Source organism: Mus musculus, chromosome X (genome assembly GCF_000001635.26).
Source record: "Mus musculus strain C57BL/6J chromosome X, GRCm38.p6 C57BL/6J".
NCBI lineage: Eukaryota > Metazoa > Chordata > Mammalia > Rodentia > Muridae > Mus > Mus musculus.
In genome coordinates this window covers 39,229,447-39,247,093 of record NC_000086.7, presented here as the reverse complement: position 1 = coordinate 39,247,093, position 17,647 = coordinate 39,229,447, and positions in this window count along the sequence as shown.

Below are 17,647 nucleotides of genomic sequence, written 5' to 3'. Positions count from 1 at the left end.
CCCTTAGTCATAGTGTCTCTTCACAGCAATAGAAAAGTAACTAAAATAATATGATGCAGAAACCCTGAATTATATAGAAGATAAATCCACAAATTACAAAGCGTCTAATATGCTATAAAAATGGGAAATAGCAGAGAAAATTCCACAGGTAGTTCTCTCCCAAAATTAGAAGATATCATATATTTGTATGTGTGCATAAATATACACATACAACAAAAGAATAGCATGGGAAAGTTGTCCTAGATTTAACACAAATACCACAAAGTTCACGTAGGCTCAAAACCTAGAAGAAAAACATGTACCCTATCATTCCAGCCAGACTAGTTTTCTTGGCCTGAGCCATGACCTGCAGACTATCAATCTAGTAGCAACCAATAAAAGAAAAATATAGCTCCAAGTCTGCAAAGCCCAGTGCATTACATCTTGAGTATCAGAAGCAATGGATCCATTTCTACCTCCTGTGGGGTTAGAGAAAATAGATCAGCACTTAACCTATGCTGGCAAGGATACTCCAAATATCCTTCTTAAGCACACCTATGAGCAAGACACTAACAACTTACTGTCTACTGGATAAAAAAAAATCTTTAACCCCTTAATTTGACCATCAAATGTATCCTTTGTCTAACTTAAAAACAATTTATCTGACATTCTCCTTTTATTTCTACATCCTGCCTTTATCAGACTATTCTCATCTACAGACTACCTTGAACCTTCCTTATTATGTTATAATAGTTGACATGCTATGTATGACTATGTTATAATAGTCTTTTATCCTGAATACCCATGATTTTCACCATTTCCACTTGCCTTCTGACACCCCTGGGATCATTTTCTTATCTCTTAGCCAAAAGTAACCACCATCTGACTGGTATTTCCAACACATTTGGTATCTGTTTTACCACATTTAGTACACTCTGCTTTCTTTTTATACAGGATCGTGTATCTCTTGTCTCTGCTATTAAAATTTTTAAGCTCCTTGAAGTCAGGTGTCCCCTGTTAAGAATCCCAGTCCCTAATGTAGTGACCTACTAATCACTGCTTATATCCTGGCACAAAGGGGTTAAACATATACTGATTTAGTAACTAACAGATTGTCTGAACAAAACTGTTCCATCAGACTTCTTAACTGGCATTTCTCCAATAAATATGTTGCTGCTTAGAGCACATTTTCCTCTGGATACTATAAGATATAATTTTTTTATCTTGTTTTCATTTTTTCAGAAAGAATCATCTCAGGTTTCTGAGAAATGACAATGTAGTGAAAGTGGTCAAGTTAGATGGCTCAAGTTGTTCTTGATCTATGCTTCATTTTGTTTGTATTAGCTTTGGTATAAACCTTTGATTTACACCTGAGACAATACTCTGGAATTTGAGGCACAGGACCAGTCTCAATGATAAATTATACTAAAATGTTAGCTTCCACACTGGTTTAAGCAAAATGCCAAAGGAGAAACCTCTCATTGATCATCAGAACTGGTCTAGAGCTCCATCCTATCCCTGTGGTTTCTACAATTTTATAGTCTTCTTCCAACCACAGCTATGTTGGAAACAGGTCTGTCCTCAAGAAATCTATACTCTGACTGGAGTCTAATTATCAACACACCAACAAATACTAACTGAACATTGACATCACTGTGGTGAGCAATGAACAATTGGATATGGGTAGACCCTAACTAGGCATAAGTCAAATAGGACAACTGCCCAAGAAACAATGTCACTCGGGCAGCCCTGCTTCAGTGCCTGAAAACCATTGCTCACTAAAGGTAAAACAATATGGCCATGCATTTCAAATGCAGGCATTCCACAAATCCAAGTTTGATAAACAGGCAACTTTTCACAAATGTATAAAGCAGTAGTAAAACAGGTCTCAGTTGAACAAAAAGAAATCTCAAACAATTGATGTGTCTTCACAGGCACTTTTAAAACTTCTACTGCCTTTGTCCTCTCTATACAACTCATCTGTCTTTAGAATATTTTCAGTTCCTTCACCCCATCCCCAAAGAGCATTTTTTCCAGACAATAAAAAAAGAGATATAAAAATAGATATCTTCAATAGGATGTGGGAAATGATGAGAGAGATGTAGATGCCATGGAACTCAGGGGAAAAAAATCAGTGGCACGTGAAGTTCTCAAAAAAGGTTTCAGAAGAAGTGTTATCTGAGTAGTGTGTAGGCTTATATTTTTTGAAACCTATTTTCTTTTTTATTAGATATTTTCTTTATTTACATTTCAAATGTTATCCCCCTTCCCTAGTTCCCCTCCAAAAACTCTCTTTCCCCTCCCCCATCCCCTTACTCACCAATCTACCCACTCAAACTTTCTGGCCCTGGCATTACCCTATACTGGAGCATAGTACCTTCACAGGACCAAGGGCCTTTCCTCCCATTGGTGACTGACTAGGCCATCATCCGCTACATATGCAGCTAGAGCCATGAGTACCTCCATGTGTACTCTTTGGTTGGTGGTTTAGTCTCAGGGAGCTCTAGGGGTACTGGTTAATTCATATTGTTCCTCCTATGGGGCTGCAAATTCCTTCAGCTTCTTTGGTACTTTCTCTAGTTTCTTCATTAGGGACCCTGTACTCAGTCCAATGGATGGCTGTGAGCATCTACATCTGTATTTGTCAAGCTCTGGCAGAGCCTTTCAGGAGACAGTTATATTAGGCTCTTGTCAGCAAGCTCTTGTTAGCTTCCACAATACTGTCTGGTTTTTCAAATGCTTGGATTCCCCCTTCTAGCCTACTATCCAAAGGTAGGGGAGAAAAGATGGTAAAAAAGACAAGGTGTTATGCACCTATTTAATAATAGTTTTAGGGGGGGCATTTCCAATCTCCATTTGCCAGGATACAAAAAATCATATTCAATAATGTCAAAAAAATCAAACACAAATCAACAGCAGCAACATGATCCAACAAACACTTCTAGGCCTCTGCTTAGTTGACATGAGTCAGCAAGAGTGACTAGGACACACACACACACACACACACACACACACACACACACACAACCCTCTTTACCATGCCTCTCTCAACAAAATAAATATCCACAAAGACAAGAGACCAACAAGACATTACAAAGCTATCTATGATTTGATTGTCCATTGAGTCTTATTTATACTCTCTCGAAACATCACATGTCCTACCATAGATCTTGTCTCATCAAAAGTCCATATAAGTCTGACTTAACAAAATAGCATGTGAGTCTACATAACAGGAAATATCCAAAACCTTCCACTGCAGTAGTGTCTGGATATATGAACAGAAACTAGCAAACAAAGGTAGAAAGAGTATTCTGAGAAAGAGTTACATGAACAAAGGCCATGGGGCAGCCTTTTGGGTTTGTAAGAATGTAATATATATGAAAAGATTAGTGAAGGCATGTAAATATTTGTATGTCATTCAATATTACTATAGCACAAAGTGTGAGGCCAAAAGGAGGTAGTGAGATTCAATACAGCAAGACATAGATCATTGTGACAGGCAGTCAGTACTTTATGATGAAGTCAACAGGGAACATTGAAGGGTTTTAAGAAGCAGGATTAAACAATCTGATTTATAAACAGGAAGCACAATGGTGGCTTTGTGAAAAAAGGGCTGTGAAAAGACAGGAATAAAAGCAGAAAGTACAATTAAAATGCTGGATAATGGCCAGCAAGATGAGGGCCAGAAAGAAGACTCAGCAGATAATGGCAGTTATTACCATGCATGATGACTGAGTCCATTTTTCAGGACCCACATGATAGAAGAAAGAACTGATTCCCACAAGCTGTCCCCTGACCTCCACATGTTGTATATACACTCCAACTTCTTCCCCAAAAAATAGATGAAAGAAAGGCTAGGTAAATAAGCCTAGCCATTTCAGTCTTTGCTTTTTCTCCTCATCTTTACCCCTTTGCATAAAGAAAGCCACTCCTTCCAATATTCCCTTCTGCCTTTTTATTAGATAGTATTTCTGCCTCAGAACTGGAAATACAAACAACTTGGCATGTGGATGCATTCACTGTAATCACTACAGGGAGAGCTACACAGAGAACAGAAAAATCACCCTCTCAGTAGGATGCGCTTCCTACCTGAAAAGGTCTCTGACAACCCCTTCTCACTCACTCCTTGTGTCTGCTTTCTTCAGTGTGGCAAAATAATTTGAATTCAAAGAAGTGCTAACTTAACTAGAGTGATAATGGGTGTTTGTAACTGAGGCAAACTAATGTTCTGTGTTTACTGTCTGTGGAAGTCCCTACTTTTACCCTTCCCCCATCTTTATAAAGCACTGGTAGAGAAGTGGGGATTTTTTTTTCCTCTTAATTCCTTACTGTTTTCCCTTCTGCTATAGCAAGCTCCCTGTAATAGATCACTAACTGAGGAACTTCCACATTACTGGTTTTCCACCTTAGATATCATCTTTAACTGCAAATACCTGATAAAAATCACCAAGACTTAAGGTTATAACCATTGAGTATATTGCTATCCAATGCTTATCAACAGAGAATTTTAAGATGAAGCTGACCTCAGTACCAACTCGTTCCTTGTGATGGCAATGCTAGCTAGCTCTTACTCAAAAGTACCTTCATCTGCCCTTGAAACTGGGTACCTAAACACAGTGTTACCATGAGAGGAAACAGAGAAACAGTTTGTGTGAATTCTTTAATTTTCATCAGTCCTCATAGAATCTATCATATTGAGACCATTGGACATTATATTCATCACTTTTGTTACTGTGATTAAATACCTCAAGGAAGGAAGAATATTATTATTATTATTATTATTATTATTATTATTATTATTTCTCTGTAGACTTAAAAACAACCTATACTCTGGATAAATTACTGAATCACAGAATCCACTCTTCACTCTCACAAATATAATTAATTAGCATTTTCAGGGAGCTCAATATTGCATTAGGCAAGAACCAACCATGTCCCCCCAGGAGAAAACAATGTAGCTGTGCAACAAAGCTAGTGTTCTAGTAAAAGAAACTTGCCAACCAACTCAAAGGTGCCAACTAATATGAAGTCACAGCAGATAATAGGAGATGGTGTTGAAGATACAGCCTCAAAGGGAGTGATCCAGTAGGAAAGATTGGTGAGTTCTGAGACAGGAAAAGAGATCACTTTTATTGTTGCTGAATAAAATAAAATCTCACACTGCATGCAGCTCAGACTCGATTTAAACATACCATTTGCTATCAATCCTGCCTCAACCTTCCCAGCACGGGGATTATGGATAAGACCCACCACCCCTTGCATGAGTTTCCTAAGAGCTACCAATTAACTGTTTGCAGTGTTGTTTGCATTATGGTATGGATGATCAACCTCATCTATTCCCCCCAAAATACTCCTCTGACACAAGTCTCAGCATTAGCCTCAATTTTACACATGACGATCAGAGTGTTTAAAATTCTTCTTGCTAGCCAGGCATGGTGACACATGCCTTTAATTCCAGAACTCATGGGGTGGGAGTGAAAGAGCAGAGGCAGATGGATGTCTGTTAGCTCAAGGCTAGGCTGGTCTATGTAGAGAGTTCCAGAACTACATCAGACTGAGACCATGCCTGAGAGAGAGAGAGAGAGAGAGAGACTGCTTGCCATACCTCACATAAACTTATAAACATTGCAATGCCAGAATTAAACTGAAATCTGCCTAACTGTATAGCCCATACTTTTACGTATTTTCAGGCTTTGAAAATCATCCTAAACCCTAGGTCCAGTGAGATGAGCTGAATAAGAAGCCATGAGTGTGTTATCGGGAATGGAAGGCATTTCCTGCTCCCAAATAATACTTTCATCACCAATGCCTAGTTAATGCATATTTAATACTCAAAATTCCCATGTACCCTCTTTTTATTCTGACTATACAGACTCCATAAATTTCCCAGTAGAATCGAAAGGCAGGAACCTGTTTAGTTTTAGCAAAGTTAACATAGGTTTCTAGCAATATAAAAAAAGAAAAAAGTTTTTTTTTTTTTTTCAGTTCAACCTACTATTCTGTTTCTATGGAAACAAGTAAAGGCAAACTGTAGGAAGTACAGCTTAGGTAAGATTCACCTTTACCCCTAGAGCTGCTAAGCTCCTTTTCCCTTTCAAATAAAGAAATGCTGCGTAAACAAGCCATTAAGACTGGGGGACTGGCGGATTGTTGGAAAGAAAGGATTTAACAATAATGGAATTATAAGAGAAGCTTCAATTCATCAAAGTTCCTGGCCCTGTGAATTATTTTGTTAACTCCAGAACAAGTTTCTTTGGTGTATTAATATGAGGCTACTTAATCTCTTGCAACCAGCTACCCTGAGATGTGATCATTGGGTGGAAATTCAGAGGCTAATGTGCCTGAACTGAGTCATCTGCAACCTCCCTATGAAAGAGTCCAATTTCAATTAAACAGAACCTAATGGAGTAGAATCCTCAACTAATTGCATCCACTTTTTCCTTAGAGTGCCCAATGATAAGATAGATTTCTGAAAACCTATCAAGGAAATTTAGTGCAGGGTGTATTATATATTCAGTATTATTGCAACATGAGTTTTGAAACTTTATATTCACTATTCTTCCAATTCCTTACCTGAAAAATGCTTACTGGGAGAGTTAATTAAGATAACAAATGTGGGGTTTTCACACAGTACCTGGAACTAACTAATTTTAACATATATTAATAATCTTTTACTTTATAATGTCTTCCAAAAACCATCTTTAAGAAAGGTTTCTGTGTCAGCCCTTACCTATCTCTCAGCATCTCTCTTGCTGTTACCAATAATAGATAGTGATTTCTGTTGTCTAAGTGATGTTCCAGATACCTAGCAAGGGCTTCAATTATCTTCCAAGAGTCTGTAGCAATACTTTCAAAAGCATGAAAGAGCCAAACATTTCCAAATATTTTAGCAGTAAAACCAAAACAATATTCAAGGCCCTCTTCTCTTGGTATCTTTACTCTCATTGTCCTTATCTCTTCCCATGCAGAGATATTTAATTATGTTTCATAAAGTGTACACAGTCTCTAAGACCCAGTATGTCTTTGACTCAATTCAGAAAAAAGCTACATCTATGAAGTTCTTTAAGTATAGCACCATGCCCAATTAGATGCTAAATTGGTCACCACTTCCTCATGATGATGATTATCATTATTATTCCTACCACCAGACTAAGGCAAAAATTGCTCCAAAGGCAAGCTGTTTTCTCTTCTCTAACACACATTGCATATTTTCCTTTCCTACCATTTTCTCTTGGATATGCAGAATCCAGAAATTTCTCTCCTACTGAAGTTTGGAAAACCAGTGACAATTAAAACTTAATCCAAGGAGGCAAAGAGAAAGGAAGAGTTTCTAGCACCATTAAAAATGTTCTAGAAGATGATCATATCTTTCAGAACTCCTGCCATACCACCTCAGATCTTCCCCATAATAAAGGGAAACATGAACTTTATTCTTTAAGTGAGAAAATTGACACATAGGAAGTTCAAAAGTTCTGACTGTGTCATTATTACCAAAATCTAGGGCAAACTAAACTAGTGGGGAGATGATGATACCAGTTTACCTGATCTAATTAAAGAATATCAAAATATCTACTTCAAAGATCCTCAAGGGTAATTCCAAATGTTGGAAGTCTGTAAGTCATATGGTATATAATTCAGAAGCATGAAAAAGAGAGTTCAGATTTTCCCAGAACTTCGCAGAGAATATGATGATAATAAGATGCACTGGGTGCTATATTTTCATAGTAAAGGCTGAGAAACAACATTTTTCTTTTTGAGACTATAACAAAATACTTTGTATTAAGCAACTTAAAGAGAACAGAAAATTTTGCAAACTAGATATGGTGGCACATACCTATATTCTCAGTACTAAGGTGTTTAAAACAGGAAGATTATGAGTTTGACAGTAGTCTGGATATATAGAAAATTTGAGGACAACTGAAATTAATAGAAAGATTATATTTAAAAACCAAACAACAACAAAAAATCAGAAATGTATTTTTCAAAATTCTGGATCCCAAGGAAATCTAAGAGCAAGGCATTGGTAAGTTAAGTGTCTACTAAGAAATCTTTTCTCTCCATACAAGATGATGCTTGGTTTCTCTATCCTGAGGGAATGGCACTGCCCTCACATAACAGAAGGAACAGAAAGGCACAACAGGGGAATGACAGGAGCTTAATATAATTAGCAGAAGCTTTTTAAAGGTATCCATTTATTCTAGGAAAGCAGAAACCTCATGATTTAATCTACTGAGATAGACTCCATATCTTAATACCGCTCCAACGGACTTCAAGACATGAATTTTGAAGACCAGTCAGATTATAAAAGAAAGGGAATCAGAAAGAGTCTAAAGTTGTTATAAGCAAACAGTATATGGGAAATACTAACCATGTTTGTTATTCATTTCTCCTACCATTTCTGTCCTCTCTTCCTCTTAGCAACTGGGAAAATGACAGAAGAACAGAGCAAAATAGAGGACGACTTCATAGTTTGCTCCATATCCTACTATTCTGGGCTCAGTTCTTTTCAAATTAAAGGTCTGCCAATATGTTTTCTTTACAAATCCCCCCAAATCTACTTAATGCAGTTAAAAATCTCCAACTGGGTTTCTATCAAAACTCACTGTAGAAAAAAAGATACCAAGTGAAAGCAAAACTGCATGTCTGGCCTCATGAAGGGTGAACTATTTGGATAACATATTGGACATTTCAAATACCTTCTATTTTCTGCTGAGGCAGCTGACTTGCTGAGAACACGTTCTTAGAGAAGCAAAAAAGTTAAGTGCTCTATTCCAAATCCTCAGTGGGGCAGTGAGCTTGACAGAACATCAACTAGAGGCAGCCAATTAATGTAGTTTTTACCATGACAACCAGTGCATCTTCCTAAAAAATCAGTGGGGTTCACGCATGCAAGGGGGAGAAGGGAAGAGTGTCAGAGAATATGCTGACTTTGAAAGACTCCTTTTTGAAATGAGCCTATATTATTCATTTCCTCAATATGTCTAGAAAAGGGGGAATTATTCCTGTCAATGGCATGACATTCGTTTAGCTCATGCATGTGTAGTTTCTGGATGGAAGAAAGCATCAGCAAGTGCAGGAATTTTAGAAGGAACTACTGTTACATGTACTGTTTGTAAATAAGCTGGATCAGAGGCATAAACTGATCCAAGCATATCTCTGCAAATATCGCTCAAATGAGGAGGTGCAAACATTACAGAAATTTTCATCTGTGGATTAAAAGGTGTTATCTTTTTCTTCACTCATCAGTGAACAATTTTGCAGCTTTGTCACAGAAATTTACACATTTCAAATGCTCATGCTGCCCTCCTCCATACCAATTCAAAACTTGATTCAATTCCCTCTTTCTCTATGAAGCCTTCTCTCCAAGAATCTTTCTTTCAGAATTCTTATTAAAGAGCTCTTAATCTACAGTTGAACATTGAATTTCATGTTATTTTAACATAATAATTGACACTTAGATTTTATTTCCCCAATGTGACTGTAATTTCTTGAGTGCCACACTATACTGACTTATAGGAGATACATAGTACATATCTACATACTACTTAATTACTTGGTGAGTTCATCTTATTGAAGGTTAACTATATCATCTAGAACTATTGTAACAGTCTATAAAACTGCTCTTCTATGATATCTATTACAAATAGAGGAAAGAAGACATCAGTGGATAAGAATTAGATTCCATCATTCCTCTCTATATATTGATAATATAATTTAAAATATGTGCCATCTGGTAATACGAACACTTGCTCCACTATGTTCATAGCAACCTTATTAATAATAGCCAGAAGCTAGAAAGAACACAGATATCCCTCAACAGAAGAATGGATACAGAAAATGTGGTATGTTTACACAATGGAGAACTACTCAGCTATTAAAAACAATGAATTTATGAAATTCCTAGGCAAATGGATGGATCTGGAGGGTATCATCCTGAGTGAGATAATCCAATCACAAAAGAAATCACATGATATGCACTCACTGATAAGTGGATATTAGTCCAGAAACTTAAAATACCCAAGATACAATTTGCAAAACACATGAAACTCATGAAAAGGGAAGACCAAATGTGGATACTTCGCTCGTTGTTAGAATTGGGAACAAAATACACATGGAAGGAGTTACAGAGGCAAAGTTTGGAGCTGAGACGAAAGAATGGACCATCCAGAGACTGCCCCACCCAGAGATCCACCCCATAATCAGCCTCCAAACGCAGACACTATTGCATATGCCAGCAAGATTTTGCTGAAAGGACCCTGATAATAACTGTCCCGTGTGAGGCTATGCCAGTGCCTGACAAACAAAGAAGTGGATGCTCACAGTCAGCTATTGGATGGATCACAGGGTCCCCAATAGAGAAAGTACCCAAGGAGCTAAAGGGATCTGCAACCCTATAGGTGGAACAACAATATGAACTAACCAGTACCCCCAGAGCTCGTGTCTCTAGCTGCATATGTGGCAGAAGATGGCCTAGTTGGCCATCATTGGGAAGAGAGGCCCCTTGGCCTTGCAAACTTTATATGCCCCAATACAGGGGAATACCAGGGCCAAGAAGTGGAAGTGGGTGGGTAGGGGAATAGGGCGAGGGGAGGGTATAGAGGACTTTCAGGATAACATTTGAGATGTAAATGAAGAAAATATCTAATAAAAAATTGGAAAAAGTTAAAATATGTGCCATCATTTGTAGTCTAATACTGCAAGACATCACAGCTTATTCCAGAAATAATATTCTCACATCATGCCTTAATTTAATCCTTCCTTCAAATTTCAGATACTGTTGTCAGATTCTTTCCCTGTTTTTCAATATAAAGACCCCCACATTACATTTTTCAATTATCAAAAAATTTTATCATTCATCTTTTCACATGTCACTTTTTGCCTTATAAGTTTTAATGTATTTATTTCCACAGGCCTTGTAGACATAGAGTGACATGATAGTTACATAACACTAGTGATATCTTATAACATCAATAGTATTTTATACATAGTGAACATGTACTAAGTATACTATGAATGTATTTTTTACTTAATCTTCAAGACAATTCTGTTAAGATAAATATTACTCATACATGTCAAATTTGCAGATTGAAAACTAAGACCCTGCCAGGCATGGTGGCACACGCCTTTAATTCCAGCACTTGGGAGGCAGAGACAGGTGGATTTCTGAGTTCAAGGACAGCCTAGTCTACAAAGTGAATTCCAGGACAGCCAGGGATATACAGAGAAACCCTGTCTCAAAAAACGAAAAAAAAAAAAAAAAAAAAAAAAGAAAGAAAGGAAACTAAGACCCTAAAAGTGTAAATAATATATACAGGAATATATGGTAAACTATAAGTACTATTTAGAGAATGTAATAGTCAATAGTCTAACAATCATATTCTATTAATTCTCTATAATTAAACAAAAAAGGTATATAAGACATTAAAATAAAGATTGTCTTTGATTACATATTTTCTAGTTATTTCTCCTTTAGACCATGACTACTCTTCTATAAGAATCCTTAAGTTCCATCCACTGTTTGGCTGTGGATGTCTATGGGTATCTGTATCTGTCTGAGTCAGCTGATGGGTAGAGCCTCTCAGAGGACAACTTGCCCCTGTTTGCAAGCATAAGAGAGTATTGTTAATGCCATTGGGGATGAGTCTCAAGTTGGGTCAGTTATTGGTTGGCCATTCCCCTCAGTCTCTGCAGTATCCTCCATGAGTGCATTCTTTGTAACAGGATAAATTTTGGGTTGAACATTTTGTGGGTGGTTTGTGCTGGACCAAAAGTATTAATGCTGACCAAAGTGAGAAAACCTAGCACAAAGGCATTGTCTAATTTGTAGTCATCCAATGCAGCAAAAGGCCAAGGGATAAATGCTGATAAATAACATTTCGAACAGCATTTTCCAAAGCTCTATTAAATACCTGAGTTCAATATATCAACACTACTAGGACAGAATGCAATGCCCAGCCACTCTCCAGGTCAGACACTCAGAGGCAGCTCTTTACTACCTCCTTATATCATACTAAATTGGCCCCCAACATACTACTGCAGACAATTTTATTCAGCTACCCACCATGCTGACCCCCTCCAGATACTCTAGAATTCCTACCAGGTCTCTGGAGGCAATTATCCCAATCCACCTAGAAATTTTTAAAATTTTTTTAATTAGTTATTTTCCTCATTTACATTTCCAATGCTATCCCAAAAGTCCCCCATACCCTCCCCCCCACTCCCCTACCCACCCTCTCCCACTTTTTGGCCCTGGCGTTCCCCTGTACTGGGGCATATAAAGTTTGCATGTCCAATGGGCCTCTCTTTCCAGTGATGGCCGACTAGGCCATCTTCTGATACATATGCAGCTAGAGACATGAGCTCTGGGGGTACTGGTTAGTTCATATTGTTGTTCCACTTATAGGGTTGCAGATCCCTTTAGCTCCTTGGGTACTTTCTCTAGCTTCTCCATTGGGGGCCCTGTGCTCCATCCAATAGCTGACTGTGAGCATCCACTTCTGTATTTGTTAGGCCCCGGCCTAGTCTCACAAGAGACAGCTATATCACGGTCCTTTCAGCAAAATCTTGCTAGTGTATGCAATGGTGTCAGCATTTGGAGGCTGATTATGGGATGGATCCCTGGATATGGCAGTCTCTAGATGGTCCATCCTTTCGTCTCAGCTCCAAACTTTGTCTCTGTAACTCCTTTCATGGGTGTTTTGTTCCCAATTCTAAGAAGGGGCAAAGTGTCCACATTTTGGTCTTCGTTCTTCTTGAGTTTCATGTGTTTCACAATACACAGCCATACCTTGATCAGGAAGGCTAAGACTGTGACCATGACCAAAGCCTTGATTAGTCTTACCAAATATTTTCTTTGATCATCTTATGAGGGGAAAAAAAAGGAATATGCTGAGAAACTGATGAAACTGTAGAGCCAGTAGTAGTGGCTGAACTTGCCCTCAGAATATAAAGAAACAAATACAAGATCACTGGAGAACAGGCTGAAAGCAATGAAATATGCAATATATTTAGGAAAAGGCATAAATCGTGTCAATAATGTAACTGTACAAAATACTGGAAACTGATAAAAAAGACGTCCTACTTGCATAACTTTATTGATGCACATCACCTTCATATACAAGTAAAATCTTTCAAGAAATGTATGACTAGATAACCAATTTGAGGATAGAAGCTTCCCACACACATAATCTAGCATGGCGGAATATCTGTTTGCCAAGCACATCCCAAACAAAAATGATAATAAGAGGCTACTATGTAAAAAAAATATAGCAACATATTATTATATATTTTAACATAATGATAAGGAGTGACTTAGGTCATCAAAGGCAGTGCACATGGACTTGTGTTATCGATTTTTTCATAAATTGTGGCCAAGCATCTACTTGAATTCTGTGTTTAAGTAAAGCAACTTGACCACCATAGAAAAAGGACTGAATCATACATGTCTATGACTTAAGAATTTATAGAACACGGCACACTTGTAATTTTAATCTTATCAAGGCAGTGTCTTAGTTAGTCTAGTATAGTTCATTAAATAGCTAACTAAAATAATCAACATGATCGTGTATGAAACATTGACTACAACATGTAAGGTATTGGTAAGCTAAGAAATCCTTGATAATATCTTTCTTTAATTATTTGTTTACCTTTAGTTTCTAAAACTCTTCCAAAATTAATATATACATGAGGTATTTGATTCATTTTTTTAAAGTTTTTATCCAATTTTAATTTACCTTGATTAAATTCAACCATTGTTCCTGGGATTTCTACTCCTAAAATTATACCCTTCACTTTCATGAGGAATTATATGTCCTTTGTACCTACTATATGCTAAGCATTGTATGTAAAAGAAAGATTACACCTAGACATGAGACATGACATAGCTTTTACATATGTATTAATGGTGATAGTGTATACTCAAATTTTAGATTAAGGAAAATTGGTAATTATGAGATCAGATTATAAATAGATTTGTTGATTCAAAGGTTCTCAAGAAAGGTTTTATAATGTGAATTTGAGTAAGTTTGGATTAGTGTAAAGTGAGAGTGGGGTGTAGTTCAACTTCTGTTATTGCTTAACTGTGTGAGTTTAGCAAGTTACTTAAACCTTCTGAACTCCACTCTGATCATATTATTCTTTAAAACAAGAATAACAACATCCTTACTGAGTCACTACAAGAACTAATCAAGATCATGTAAAGGTTAAAGAACATAAAGACTTACTTTCTGCAAGGTGGTCAAGGGTCTTTGTGTATGGTAATTAAATAAACTATATATGTTCCTCTCCATTGCCCCTGTAATACCTCTACTTGTTGCTGGTTGGAAATCATTTAATCACTTTCTTAGAGCACAACACATATGTAGTTTGCTTATTAGTCCCAGTATGTATGAAATTATAAAAAAAAATTCTAAAGATATTATGACAATATCTCTATTTAGCATGCATGTATGGAAATTACATGGCAATTCTTTAAATAATCATTCTAAGCAATCCATTGTTTTATTTTCATTGGTAATTTATATATTCTGAGGAATGGTAGGTGGAGAATAAAGATGAGAAGAAATAATAAAGGATGAAGAAAAATAAAGGAAATGGCTGGAAATTGTGAAAGGAATAGGACTAGTATAAACAAGGACTCAAAGTTAAGAATGAGTAAGTTAAGCGTGAGTTTAAAAGTAGTACTGAATCTGAAGAAAAACATTAAAAAAAGTAAATGACAGGTTCCACGTAACACTCCCTTTAGTGAATAAAATATTTGCAATGGGGAGGAGATATAGCACTATACAGCTCTTACCTAGCATGCACTAAATCCCATATCCAATTCCAGCACCACATAACCCTGGGAGCTTGAAGTAGGAAAATATATTATTCTCCACCTCTTAACAAGTTCAAAGGCAGCCTGTGCTATACAATTCCCTGTCTGTACACACACACACACACACACACACACACACACACACACACGTACACACGTACACATGTACAAACGTACACATGTACACATACATGTATACACACACACAACCTATTTTTGGTTTTGATTGCCATTTTCAAAATGGTAAATTGCAGCTGGCTTGAAAAGAAGATTCAAGATATGGTAGGATTACTACTAGCCCTGGTCATTGTCTCATGTCCTTCTTCCTTGATTTAAATACTCTTGCTGTAGATATATCTGCAACTTCTACCCACAGCATGCTGGCCTGATCTTTCTGGAAATGTATTATTGCTCACTGAGGCCTCAAAAAACCCTGAGTAGAAAATGAGAAGCTGTAAAGTTTATACCATGCCAGCTAAACTCATATATCCTGTACTTTCAAACCAGGCAAGCCTAGCACAAGCCAGGTGGGAGCTGATATGCCCATAATTCAGCATTTTCTCTGTGTCTAGGGGATTTGTTTTAATTTATCACAATTACCTTTGCATCTTGGGATCACTTTCCATTCACATACCCCCAGTTATTCTAAATAACATAAATTATCCTGAAAGAAATTCAACCAATTTATAAGGGTGAGAGCAAGTGAACAAAAAAAGTAGGAGTTTGGGGGAAGGGATGAAGGGAGAAAGAGAAGAAAGAGAAAGAGGGAGGGAGAGAGCAAGTTCATGCACAAATTAATTTCACTTTTTTTAATCTTGGCAAACCAAGCAAATAATATAAAATTAACTACTTCTGTCATTTAAAAATCCAGTGTATATAATAACTGCCAGCACACAGGCTGGCCTGTAGGGAGCAGGTAGTGATCAGTAAAGCCACCTCCTAGCATAGCTAATTAATGTCTGACTCAATTCTCTGTATGCTCTGCTTGCTACATTTTTTAAGGCATAGACTTCTCAAAGGCAAACGGGGTCATTCTTGCGATATAAAATCATCTTCAGATGCAAAGAGTAACAAAACAAGTACTAAGCAAATGTGTGAGGCAAATGACTCACAGAACCTTCAGAACCTGTACCACTTCTTTCAAATTGTTACCGATCACCATCCTCACAGCCTTCTTTCACAGAATAAAACAGAAAGCTGAGGATAAGCAATGAAAATACCTTTTCCCCAACCACTTATTCTGTGGTTGGTCTTACATGTGTATTCTATCTGGACCTCATTTGAATAAACTATAAAATATTTTTTTTATTTTATTTGTTTCATAAGCATATTATGGCCAGTAGTAACAACTTTTATGTTACTAGGGATGGAACCAAAGGCTCAGCTCTTTGTCTGGCCAAGACTGCAAAATTAATAGTTCTTCCAACATAATCCAAGATAGCCCTTACCACATGGAAATTACGTACTCCTTTTGTGGAAAAAGAGTCACAATTGATTCATTTATCCCACAAACAAATAGTACATTCTAGTTTACAAATTAAAATCTTATGTTTAATACAGAGCCACAGCAAAAATGTCAAGAAATGAGAAGAATCTCAAGAGATACGATCCCGAGAGGTGGGAAAGAGGAATTTTCAAGAGTCAATCCACATTATTTGGAGATCAGAACAGAAAAGTTAACACATGAAGACTGTGGCTTTGTAAATACCCCCAGGGAACTCCAGGATCGGGCCACAAATACATACCAACTAGGAAATCTGGGAGAGGCAAACAAACTTAGATTTTACTTTATATAGATTCTTCAGTGGCCAGACTGAATGCTAGGCTAGAGTAACTGAATCCGTAGATTTCATATCCTTCAGTTATATGGACACAGCATTCATCAGTGAATATCAACAAACACTGTCCAAAGTAATTTAAAGTAAGATTACTTCCTGCACAGTCTGTTCTCATGGCATAAAATGGAAAGCTGAGCCTCAGGAAAAAACTGTTTATCCACACCACTTACTCTGTGGCCTTAGCATGTCTCTAATCTGACTCTAATTTTAATAATAAATGTGAGTAATTCAAAGGGGATTTCTCTTTGCCTTAGTGGAGCATACAATGCAGTACATAGTACATAGTACACAGTACACAGTACATACACAAACACACACACACCACATGAACAGAATAATAATTACAGATAGGTAAAAATTCCAAAACCCAGACTTTGCCCACTATTACTGAAATTCATCGATTCCACATATGATATTCTATTTCCAGAAAAGTCTAAGTGTGTAGGCAAAGGAGTAACAATTTAGAAGGCTAACCCTCTCAGATAGCATATGTACATTTAGGAATGGCCATCTGGAGACAGTGTTTACCCCTCAAAGGAGTGGCTGCGATGGCAGCATTCCAGACACTGTGGCACATCAGTGGAAGCTGTATTGTTTAAACCACCGTTTAGCACATTTCACAGCATAGTGAGGCCATCTGTTCCTGCCCTACTGTTTTCTAAAGGGGTGACACTAGAGATCTTGTCTCCGTGCACATCAAGTTTTCCTGCTCTAGTCTCTTCACTAAAAATAACAGCTTTCTTGAGAAAGGGGCAACACAATTGTATTTTTCTACTCATTCACTCATCACCTCATGGTGCTCACAACAAACAATCAGTAAGGACATACAATGTGCCAAACAGTATCAGGATCCAGGAGTAAAAAGACAGAATCCCTGCCATCAGGGAGCTCACAATCTATCAGAAGGTAAACCATTAAATACGCATTTACTTGAGAGAATGATAACTACACCAGTGGAGTCATCACTGAGTAGTAAACACAGGTGAGCCTAAAATACTGGAGTGATTATGGAAAG